Source organism: Corvus brachyrhynchos, unplaced genomic scaffold (genome assembly GCF_000691975.1).
Source record: "Corvus brachyrhynchos isolate BGI_N302 unplaced genomic scaffold, ASM69197v1 scaffold59, whole genome shotgun sequence".
NCBI lineage: Eukaryota > Metazoa > Chordata > Aves > Passeriformes > Corvidae > Corvus > Corvus brachyrhynchos.
In genome coordinates, this window is record NW_008246054.1 from 4,932,733 (window position 1) to 4,942,912 (window position 10,180).

At 43.7% G+C, this 10,180-nt stretch overlaps 1 protein-coding gene across 3 annotated transcripts in view; it reads right to left on the bottom strand.

Annotated features, from left to right (window-relative positions):
• The window catches only part of ABL1 (ABL proto-oncogene 1, non-receptor tyrosine kinase), a 78,906-nt gene that overhangs the window by 57,217 nt on the left and 11,509 nt on the right, over positions 1-10,180 (bottom strand). The window lies entirely within an intron of this gene.

The window sequence follows — 10,180 nt, forward strand, 5'->3', positions numbered from 1 at the left end:
TGTGTTGTGGTGGGCTCAGGCCCTGAGCTGGTTGGTCTCTAGGCTCCAAGCACACAGTTAAGCAGGCCTTGAGTCTGGTTCTGGGGTTACCATGGTTCTCCAGCCTGACCATGAACCAGCCAGGACAGGGGGTGGGGATGGAGAAGCCAAGTTATGCCAGGAATGAGCCTGGGGAATGCAGCAGAGGTCACATTGCAGAGCGGGTACCGACACATGCCGCTCGTTCCAGCCCGCAGCTCGCTGAAACTCCTGGATGGAGGGCTCTCCCAAAGCCTGGGAAACTGGCAGTGGGCGATGACCTGCACCCACTGGATCCTCATCCTGCTTAGCATATGCCAAATACAATAAGACGCATTAAGTCAAGTCTTCGCTCTACCCAGCGCATGATGTGATCGGCAGAATAACCTTTTTTCCCCCTCTAATTCTGCTGATAGTATGCAATTCTGTTCATCCCTTTAGCCTTAGCCAAATATTTATGTCAAGCTGGGAAAAAAATGCCAGGCACAGAGCAGGGGGCGGAGGGAAAGCAATCTAGAAAAGGCTTATAAACCAATTCCAGTGCATAAAGAACTAACTTCTGCACAGTCATACTCAGATTAACAATCAGGTCCCTATGCTGGCCATTCCTATTTTTAATTAACCTTCAACAGGTTAAACAGCCCACGATAATGCTTTTAGATGATCAATAAGCCTAGGTGCTAATTCCATACACACAACAGAATTGTTTTACTGGGTTAGGATAAAACCTCAATTGCTTGTTAGACACAGCAACTACCCGCTAGCGGGGGGCAGATGGACCCTAAAGTAGTAATGATCCCACACATTCATGGATACTCCAGCCTCCCCGAACTGCATTTGATTCTTCAGTCACACTGCTGCTCCCAGGCAGGGATCTAACACATACATCACTTCTAACACTTACCCGGTTCTGGATGAATGGGAAAATTCATTATTCATTTAATTTTAAGTAACAGCCAAATGGCCCAATCATCAGCAGAGTGCCCCAATGCTGTGCCAACACAGATGAGGAACAGCTTCTCTCTCATGCAAAGAGCTCAGCACTGTAGCTCTTGGGGTAAGAATATGCCATCGTTTCCTTAGGAGATTCAAAAGCAAAAGCAAAGCCATAAATTATTTTCTAATTGTTTAGCACTGAACAAAGGCAAAATGGGCCTGCTGTGTCGCAACTCTTCCAAAGGCACACGTGAATAAACAGGACTGCTGGAAGCTTAACAAACTGACAGCCCATCCCAGGGAACACAAAGAGGAATGTTTGCCTAAACACTGTCTTTCAGCAAGACAGTAATCAAAGAAAAAAAAACATGTATGATAAGAAAGATTCCTGGTGGTTCTGGCACAGTGATTATTCTCTACGTAATTGGGAAAGTTTTGAAACATTTGACTATGCTGTTCTGATGGCACGCTTTCAAAAAACGCTAAAAACCCAAATGGAGTAGTTCAAACAGCAAACAAGGCCCCAAACCAGTTACTAAACCAAAGTACTACAGATTGACAGGAAAAAACCCCCACACATTTCTTCACATTTTCTGCACTATGAATGAAGTGATAATGGAAGCCTGTGCAGATACCTGGTATTAGCCTGTCCACAGGACAGGGGTGTAACTATTACAAGTTGAAATAATCAACTTGCTTTTATGGAGGAGTCAAACAAAAGGGCAGAGAGGGGAGCTGCAGCTGCACATCTCAGGCCTGAACACTGGCTCTCCTGTGAGGAGCCCAGGAGGTCAGTATTTGATGGCTTTGAAACTGATCCATGAGCAGTTTGCAGGAAATCAAAGAGCCAGAAAGATCATGGAAACAGGAAAAAAAAAAATCAGGAAGAGCAATAATACCAGTCAAAACAAGTGAGTAATAGAAAGAGAGGAGGATAAACTGGCCTTCTCCTTCCTAGAGAAGTAGGAAGATCTTGCTTAAAAGCTTCTTAGAACTATGGGAGCACCATTTCAAAATCCTATGAAAAGACAGCATGTCCTGAGAAAACTATGTTCTCCTCACAAAAAGATGAGTCCAATCAAAATTGCTCCTGAAAACCCACGGATCATGGGTCACTTCTGTACTGCCCATCAGCTCTCCCTAGGGACAGCTGCCTGCAGGGAAAGGATTTACCTTGGTACAACTCACCTGTGCAAGGCAAAGGCAGCACAGTCTATGCGCACAGGGTGTGGGGTTAAATACAAGCTAATACTGTTCATCTGAACTAGGCCAGAGGCAGCTGTGGGATATAATGAGATTGTGACAGAAAGAATTGTACGGCCTGAACCTCTAAGCCACAAAACTGAGCTAAGCCAACAGTTCATTAGTTACTTTTTCTAAAACTGGTGGGGGCGGGGGGGGTGATGAATATCTACTGAAATATGAGCTAGATCACTCAGCAGGTATTTCTCAGATGCATGGGAATAAAACATCCTGCAAGGCATTATTAATGTTTATTATGTAGGTCTGTTACAATACCGTTTGTCACCAGCTATCTTCAACAGGCTCAACACCCCAGCCGGAATTAGCCTGGAGTTTTCCAGAAAACAAAACATGTGAGTGCACAGCCTGAAGGGGATCTCCCCAGGCAGAGCTGTGCCACTGCTCCAGCAGTAAAGTCTGTAGACTGGCACTCCGCAGACTGACGCCCACAGAACCCCCAAAATGCCTCCACGTGCAAGAGTGTATCAGTGAAAGGAAAGGAAATGCACAACCCCTTTCATCAGTCATATTGACAAATCAGAAATAACTCAGGATATCTTAATTACAAAGCCCAAAATTCCCTTTTGTGGCTCTCTGGGAGTTGGCAGAAGGGAATCAATCCTTCAAGGGAAAAGAATGAGCTGGTTCAGGTTCTTGGGGATGATAAAGGGGCCACAGATGCTGATTTTAACTCAATAAGAGCATTTTAATTAATCATTCCTAAGAATAAACTTTTCTTTCTACACTGTTATTTTATTTTCAAGATGCTTGCTGTCCTGTAACAACTGGAATAAAGAGATCACCCTGAATTTTCCCACTAGCACCCACAAGCCCTCAAGTAGACATCCCAAACCCATATACCCTGAGTTACTAAACCAACACTCACAGCACATTTAAGAACTCCCTGCATAAAAGCCCTATTGAAGGCAGTTCTGCAGAGGGACCCTGCACGTTGGCCCCAGACAGACGTGGCTTCCCTGGCCTGAAATGGAGAGGTCTGGCATAAAAAGGTGTTTTGTCCAGGAGGCAGAGAAACCCCCCCAACCCAAAACACACCTCCCACAAACAGCTCTACATCATGCAGCTCTGCAACAGCAGTGCTTTAAGGCATTCACAGAGTGAAACAGCCGTAGGAAAGCCTGCTCAAGCCTCCCCAGAGCAAACAGGGATTCCACCAGTTGCCCAGATCTAATATAAGCTGTAAAACTAATTTCAGCTTCGAACAGGGAGCCGGCTCCTCTCTCTCTCTCTCTCTAATTGAGTAGGAGAGCAAGCCATGGGGACAGGAGAGGAAACCTGCTCTTGTCCTCTCCCAGGTAATGACATGATGGCAGAGCGTTTCTATCAGCTCCCCAGACTTCCAGAGCACCATTCATCAGGAGAATGGACCAGGAGAACAATCAGAAATCCATTAGCAAGCTGCCGCTCCGCCTGAACTCCTGATCAAATGTCACAGCGCTGAATGGCTTCTGTCGCTCGAGAGGACGGAAGGATCAGGGAATTGTTCCAAGGCAATAAAGATATTATTACAATTTTTAGCTTATATTAGTATGAGGGCAACCATTTGCAATCTACATTGTGCCTTTAGGAAAGTTTCTCAAATCCGGGACAAAAGCTTCCAGAGTAATTAAAATGGAAAGAAATCTCCTCCAGTACCACCAACTGGCACCACAAGGAAAACAGTGGGGGAGAAGGAAAAGCTGGAGATGGAGGGAGCACTGCTGGATGGTTGTGATCAGTGCTTTTACTGCCTCTATCCAGCAGCCAGGGCTCAACTAGGAAATACTGCAAACTTGCAAGAAAATAGCAAGAATTACCAACGCTGCTATTTACTAGCAGGGGAGTGACCCCACAGGAATAAATCAGCTCATCAGCAGCATTTCGCCCTGCTCTTCTGCAGGCTCAGTCCTGCCCTAAGTAACACTTCATTGTCCACCGATCACAGCAGGAGACAGAGCCAAAACCAATCTGCTCAAAATCTACCCAAGTTACTTCTTCCCTCAGATGAAGTGTGATCAGCCCATTTAAAAAGCAATGCAAATAACCAGGTTCATAAATACGTTTATCCATTAAAGAGTCTGCACCATCTCTCTGCAATGTTATTTACGTGTCTGAAAGCTGTTATCCAAGCTATTATCCAGCACAGAGACTAGAAAAATATATTCTGAGTGTATTAGCAGCATATTGAAATGATTTGTGCAGATTCCTTCCATTCAGATACTGTTGATGCTTGAAATATAATGAAGGGTCTCAAACAGGAAACTTGCACATGTACTATAAGCAGGGAAAAAGCAATAATTAAAAAAAAATTAGGAATTCTCCAGTGCAAATATTTCCAACTGCAAACTGATTCTCATTATCTTTCATCTGCCAGAAAACCAAATTAAAATATCAATCAAATGTAGTGATCCAGGTAAAAGTCTTAAACTGCATCTGTGGTTCAATAACAGCAATTACTGTGTCACCATTTTCAACTCGTTGAGCTCCTCAAATGAGACCAGAAATGACTACAGAAAAAAATCCAACAACACAAAATCTGAAAACAATCTGTCATCCACAAGACCTGAATTACATTTGAACAATGACATTTTTGTCTCCAAAACAGGTAACAGCAAAATGAAATTAAGGTTGTCAGCACTGCTGTTAAGAAACGTTAGCCATAAAAACTGCAACTGTAGAATTTTCATTTGGTTTATTTACTAGAATTTTTCTTTTTTTTCAAGAGAAAATCAGTCTGAAGCTTTGAAGTGTGTGAAAACAACATGTCAGTATCAGATTCTGGAGGAGGAAAGGCTGCTGAGCATGGCTGAGAGACATTTACTGTGACACTGCGAGTCCACCGTGGGTACGGTGTTTGTTTTACACCAGGGTACGGAGCTATCACGAGTTACACGCAGGAGTAGATCTTAAAGCTCTGTTTGTTTTCCACCAAGACAAGAGGAAATGCATATCCAGCAAAACAACACTTGGATCCACATGAGTCCCAGCAACTTTCCTTCGTCTGCACTGATCAAACCATACACATAAAAATTAAAATACTGTCAAACAATGGAAAGTACTAGAACTAGCAGCAAAACTCTTCCTGTAATGTGCAGCTCCAGGTCTATCTGTAGTCCCAGTGCTTTTCAAGTTGAGATTTCCTAAGGAAATTCCCTACAGCAATACCTCCAATATTATCTTTATTCTGGAAAAGCCACTTAGGGGTATTCAGACTCTGATCTCTCCTATGCCAACTGTCGGCTGAGTGTGAATCCTCTTTAAAACAATAGCTAAGCACCAATGGAGGAAGGGTAATTTCCTTACTGGTACGAGGTCTGATTTTCCCATAGCCCATCCTGACAGGGATCGGCCATCACAGGCATCCAAGAAGTGTGGTGTGGCTGCTACCAGATGAGATGAGCTATTAGTTATGGCCCAGCTCCTACAGGACAGATGTCCTCCCTGCAGTCAATAAGCACAGCCATCAGCCTTGCAGACAGCATCAGCAGCTGGGGAAGTGGGCAGGACACACTAAAATGCCCTTTCTCTCCCTAAAATGGCCAGAATCCTTCCCTCAGGCACCACACCCACGCTCTCACTGTCACTGCCTGTAGATCTTCAGGGACTCCTCTGCCAGGGGTTTCAAACCGACACCTTTTGAAGTGCTACGTTAATGTAAATAAGCAGTTTTTTTAAGAACGAATTAGTTGAGCATATTCTATGAAGTTATTTCATTTGTTTTTGGTCCTGTTCATTTATTCCAATCTGCTGCACCTTCCCTTGGAGAGGTTATTAAATGCTCTGCTAATGGGCGCCAGCACTCGTTTAATTCTTCCTAATGAATGTATGAGTGAGTAGTGGAAGCTATTATGTAGGGCTTAATAAAGGGCGGGAAGGAATTTCCTAAAATTTATTGCCACAGGCTGCTGCTTGAAGATAAAATAAATGGTAATTGCTTGGAACAGGAAAGAGGAGGATGATAAAATGTCCCCAGACATGAGGTAAAAAAAATACCAAGTGCTCCGAACCAAAATCTCAAAGCCCGAAGGATCATGAAGGCAAGATGGCCTCCTCCAGCTTTAGCTTTTTGATAATCCTTAAGACTTTTCCTTTGAATATGGATGCTGAAGGATGAACTCGATCTCAGCTGGAATGGTTATTTTATGACACAAAAAAGACATATTAAAAAAAGGCATTAATTCAGACTGCATCTTATGAAAATAATATTTGTAGGAAAGAGACAATGTAGAGGAAATGGAAGGACAATGTTTCTGGACTATTGAGTCCAGAAATACAATTTTCCCTCAAATACAGGCTTTGAAAATTGAAGGAGACACGTGTAACATTTTGCTACAATTATGTTTCTTCTTTCCCATCGCTGTGTTGGTCAGGGTTCATGGAAGAAGAGATACTGCCAAGACATGAACCTGTGCATTGTTTCTTCAATTTCTACGTCTGTTTGTTAAAGGAGATAAAAATCTGCAGGCTGGATGAGAAAAAGTGTCTGAACTGGAAGTCCCCAGTGCCTGTCCTGCTCCAAAGTGCTGCAATCACACCACCAGCCTCCTGGCAAGCTCCAGGTCAGGCCTCAACAACTGGTGAGAACAAAGTGGAAATCTAAGCCCCATCCCCTGTAATTGCAGTGTAGGAGAAAAACACCGGTTTTCAAAACAAAGCTTCTCGTTATAACTCACAACAGCCTCCTGTCCACATAATCCTTCAGGCTTCATTCAGACAGAGGGATCCAGTCATACAGATGAGTTTGGCTAAAAACTATGATCCATCTCATCAAGAAAGCTAAAAGTTTCCCAAGAACAAGTCTGATTTTCTGGTTCCACTGAGCTGTTGGACGGGTATTTTGCACCTTAGAGACTGCAAAAGTGTTCTCTACCATCAGGTGTTCAGGAGTTACACCAATTATAATTACAGAAGCAGTGATCAATAGCTCAAGGGTCACAGGCTGTGGTGGGAGAGGAGAGCAGGGATGTCAGGGATGTCTGGATGACACTTTACCCAAGTGCCACCGGCCTTTCAAGTCCAGCTGTCCCAAAAAGGACACTGCCAATCTCTAAGGACTATCCTCCCAAAATGCAGCAAGAAGGAACAAGTACAGAAAGATGCCAAAATATTGATTTGAGTGGGCAAAGCAGCCATCTCCCTTTACTTAAAGGGGCAGAAAGAAAGAAATACTATTTTCAATAGTAAGCTAATATATCTAAGAATTTAAAAGCTGACCTGAGAAGAAAAACAAGATTAGGTTTGCTCTTTTTTGCTGCTTTGGGAAGACAAAGCCCCTCTCAGAAAACCACCATTTTTCATGCCAGCTTTAACTATCTTAAAGCCAGGGAAAAAAGGATAAAATCCAATTTTTCTTTCTTAAATCCTTGGCAGGTCACCTGCAGGAGCAGGCCAACAGCTTTTCTAGGAGGCAGTAAGAAATTAGTACTTTCTTTTCTAAACAAGGATTTCAGTTGCTTCAGCTCAACAGCAGGATTTCCATAGTCTTACACAATACAAAGGAATCACTCAACCTGCAAGAGCATCCAATTTGAAAATGGACAGTTGTTTCTCCAAGAAAAAAAGCAACAAATGGATAGAGACAAAGAAAACCAACAACAAACAACCCCAAAATAATCAAAACAAATAAAAATAATCAGCTTTAGCACACTGGAAGACAAAAGGTGAGCAGTTACAAGATGAGTGAAATATCAGGGGATATACAACACAGATTTTTGAAGGATTAAAAAGGATCAAATTTGGGTGGCTATAGGATAGGCATCTACTAGAGAGCATTATCCAGGAACAGTTTAATCTTCCCCCACTCCAATGAATAAATCAAAGCCAAATAAACGTGCACAGCATTCTATTTTGGCATCAATACCTGTACAAAAGGCAGAGCTTCCAATTTAAACCAGCAAACACAAACTATTCCATCTCTGAGGACCTTCAAGCACTTCCACACTTTTAACCCTCTTCCCCTTCTACGAAGAAATCTTATAACCAATTTATATGGGTTACAGAGCAAGAAGTTGCAGCTTTATGATGATAAAGAACATAAAGATGAAGGATCTGGTTTTGACTTAGGAACAATCCAAGCAGGTACTTGTTAACTACCCGTGATGCTGTTCCCTGCTGCAAGGAATAACACAGCATTTCATCTGCCTCAGTACCTGTGCACCGCTGGAATCACTCCCTACACAAACCTCAATTACCCAGCCTGAAAATATACATTTTATATATCCAAGGACAATCCCAGCACTGAGGAGAAATTATTGAAAAAAATCTCAATTATTCTTCGCAACATAACACTGATGTTGGGAGTGAAGAAAAAGCTGCTTTACTTTCTGTATTATTTGGTCTGCGTTTGGTAGCACATCGCAACTGTGTGCAAGAGCCAGATGTGGGAGGAAAAGTGGAGGTGGCACAAGGGAAAGCAGGATCCAAGGCCCCGGTCGTGGTTTATCTGTGGTCTCACAATAACAGGAGCTCTGTCACCCAGGCTGGCTCACAGCCACCCCCGCAGCAGGAAGCGGCAGAAGAGCCCGGGAGAAGCCGTGAACATTTCCATAGCTCTCCTCCCCCATCCCTGTTATCTGCTTTTACTTGTGCATCTCATAAAACACCCCCAGGCCAACCCCTGGCAAGGCCAGCTCCTCAAGCCAAAGCTTCATAAAACATCCCAGGTATGATCCCGGGCTAAAAGCAATTCCCTCACCACAGCTGCAAACCTTGGATGCTCAGACAGACATGTCAGCCTCTGAAACCAAGAGTCAGGACGGGTGGTTTGTACTCCAGAGGAGTGGGAAGTGCTGCATGGCATGAGGAGGTGAATTCCAACATCCCTGGCTCCAGCAGGGCTTTGTTTGGGCAGGAGCTGCATTCACACAGCTTGGCCCACCTTGGAGTCAAGGTGTAGGTGCACTGACAGAACTTAGCAAAAGCTCTCCCACAGACCTCCTCCTCCACCCCTTTTTTGCCTGAAGTATTGCACTCAGATTGGTTTTTTTAAACACTTTTTTTGATGGGGAGAGAGGCACAAGGAGAAATGTCCAATATACTCGAATCCAGTTTGTTGTAGTCAAAAGAAATCCATTTGTTCAGCTTTGCATTCAGCATCCTTGTGATGATGATTTTTAATAGCACTGCTTATCTGGATCCATTTTAAATAATTCAGAATTTGGTTACAAGTCAGGAATGCACCCTGCAATTACCTTTTGAGTAAGTCCTCTCAGGTAAGACCTTACTCTCCAGAGGAGGAAGCTGCAGAGCTCCCCTGGACTCATCCCTTATGGATCCTGCACAAATTGACACCTCCACATGGCTGACCACAGATACCAGCAGAACACACTGCAGCAAGACAAAGAGAATTCAAATCCAAGTGTGATTGTGTAAGACTGTAGTAAAGAGGTCTTGGAGTAGAAAACAGCACCTTTACTTGCACAGGGTTAGTTTTACTCCTAAAAATTTTAGAAGTTAGTACATTTTTAAAATTCAGCTGCTAGCAATTCCAATTTGAGAATCATAAAAAGTACTATATTAATAATTGAAATGTAAAATGCCTGTCTGATTCACTCCAGCCCTCAGTCCCCCTCCCCAAAGGGCTTGTTTGCCTTAGGGGAGCATTTCACAAGCAGCACATCAACTTTCTGAAATACGACTTCAGCAGATGAAAGCCTCATAACCACAGAAGCGCCGCCGTCCTTCTACAGCTGGAATTTTAAAAGCTGTGACATCCATGGAGCAATTTAAAGGTAGAATGGCCAAAATAGTTCAGCCCAACCAAGCACTGTGGCTACCATCCCATGTAGTTATTTCAGAAGTGGCTCACCAGCCATCTCCCCATTTCAGCCACAACATCCACCCTTTATCTCCCGGCAGACAAAGTTCCGCCGCCGCCGCCGTGACTCATGGGCACCGGGGTGACGAGGCACCCTCAGCACCGGCTGACTCAAGACTGTCCATGGCCATGAAGTGTGTCTCATTCCAGGGGCTCCACATCATCCTG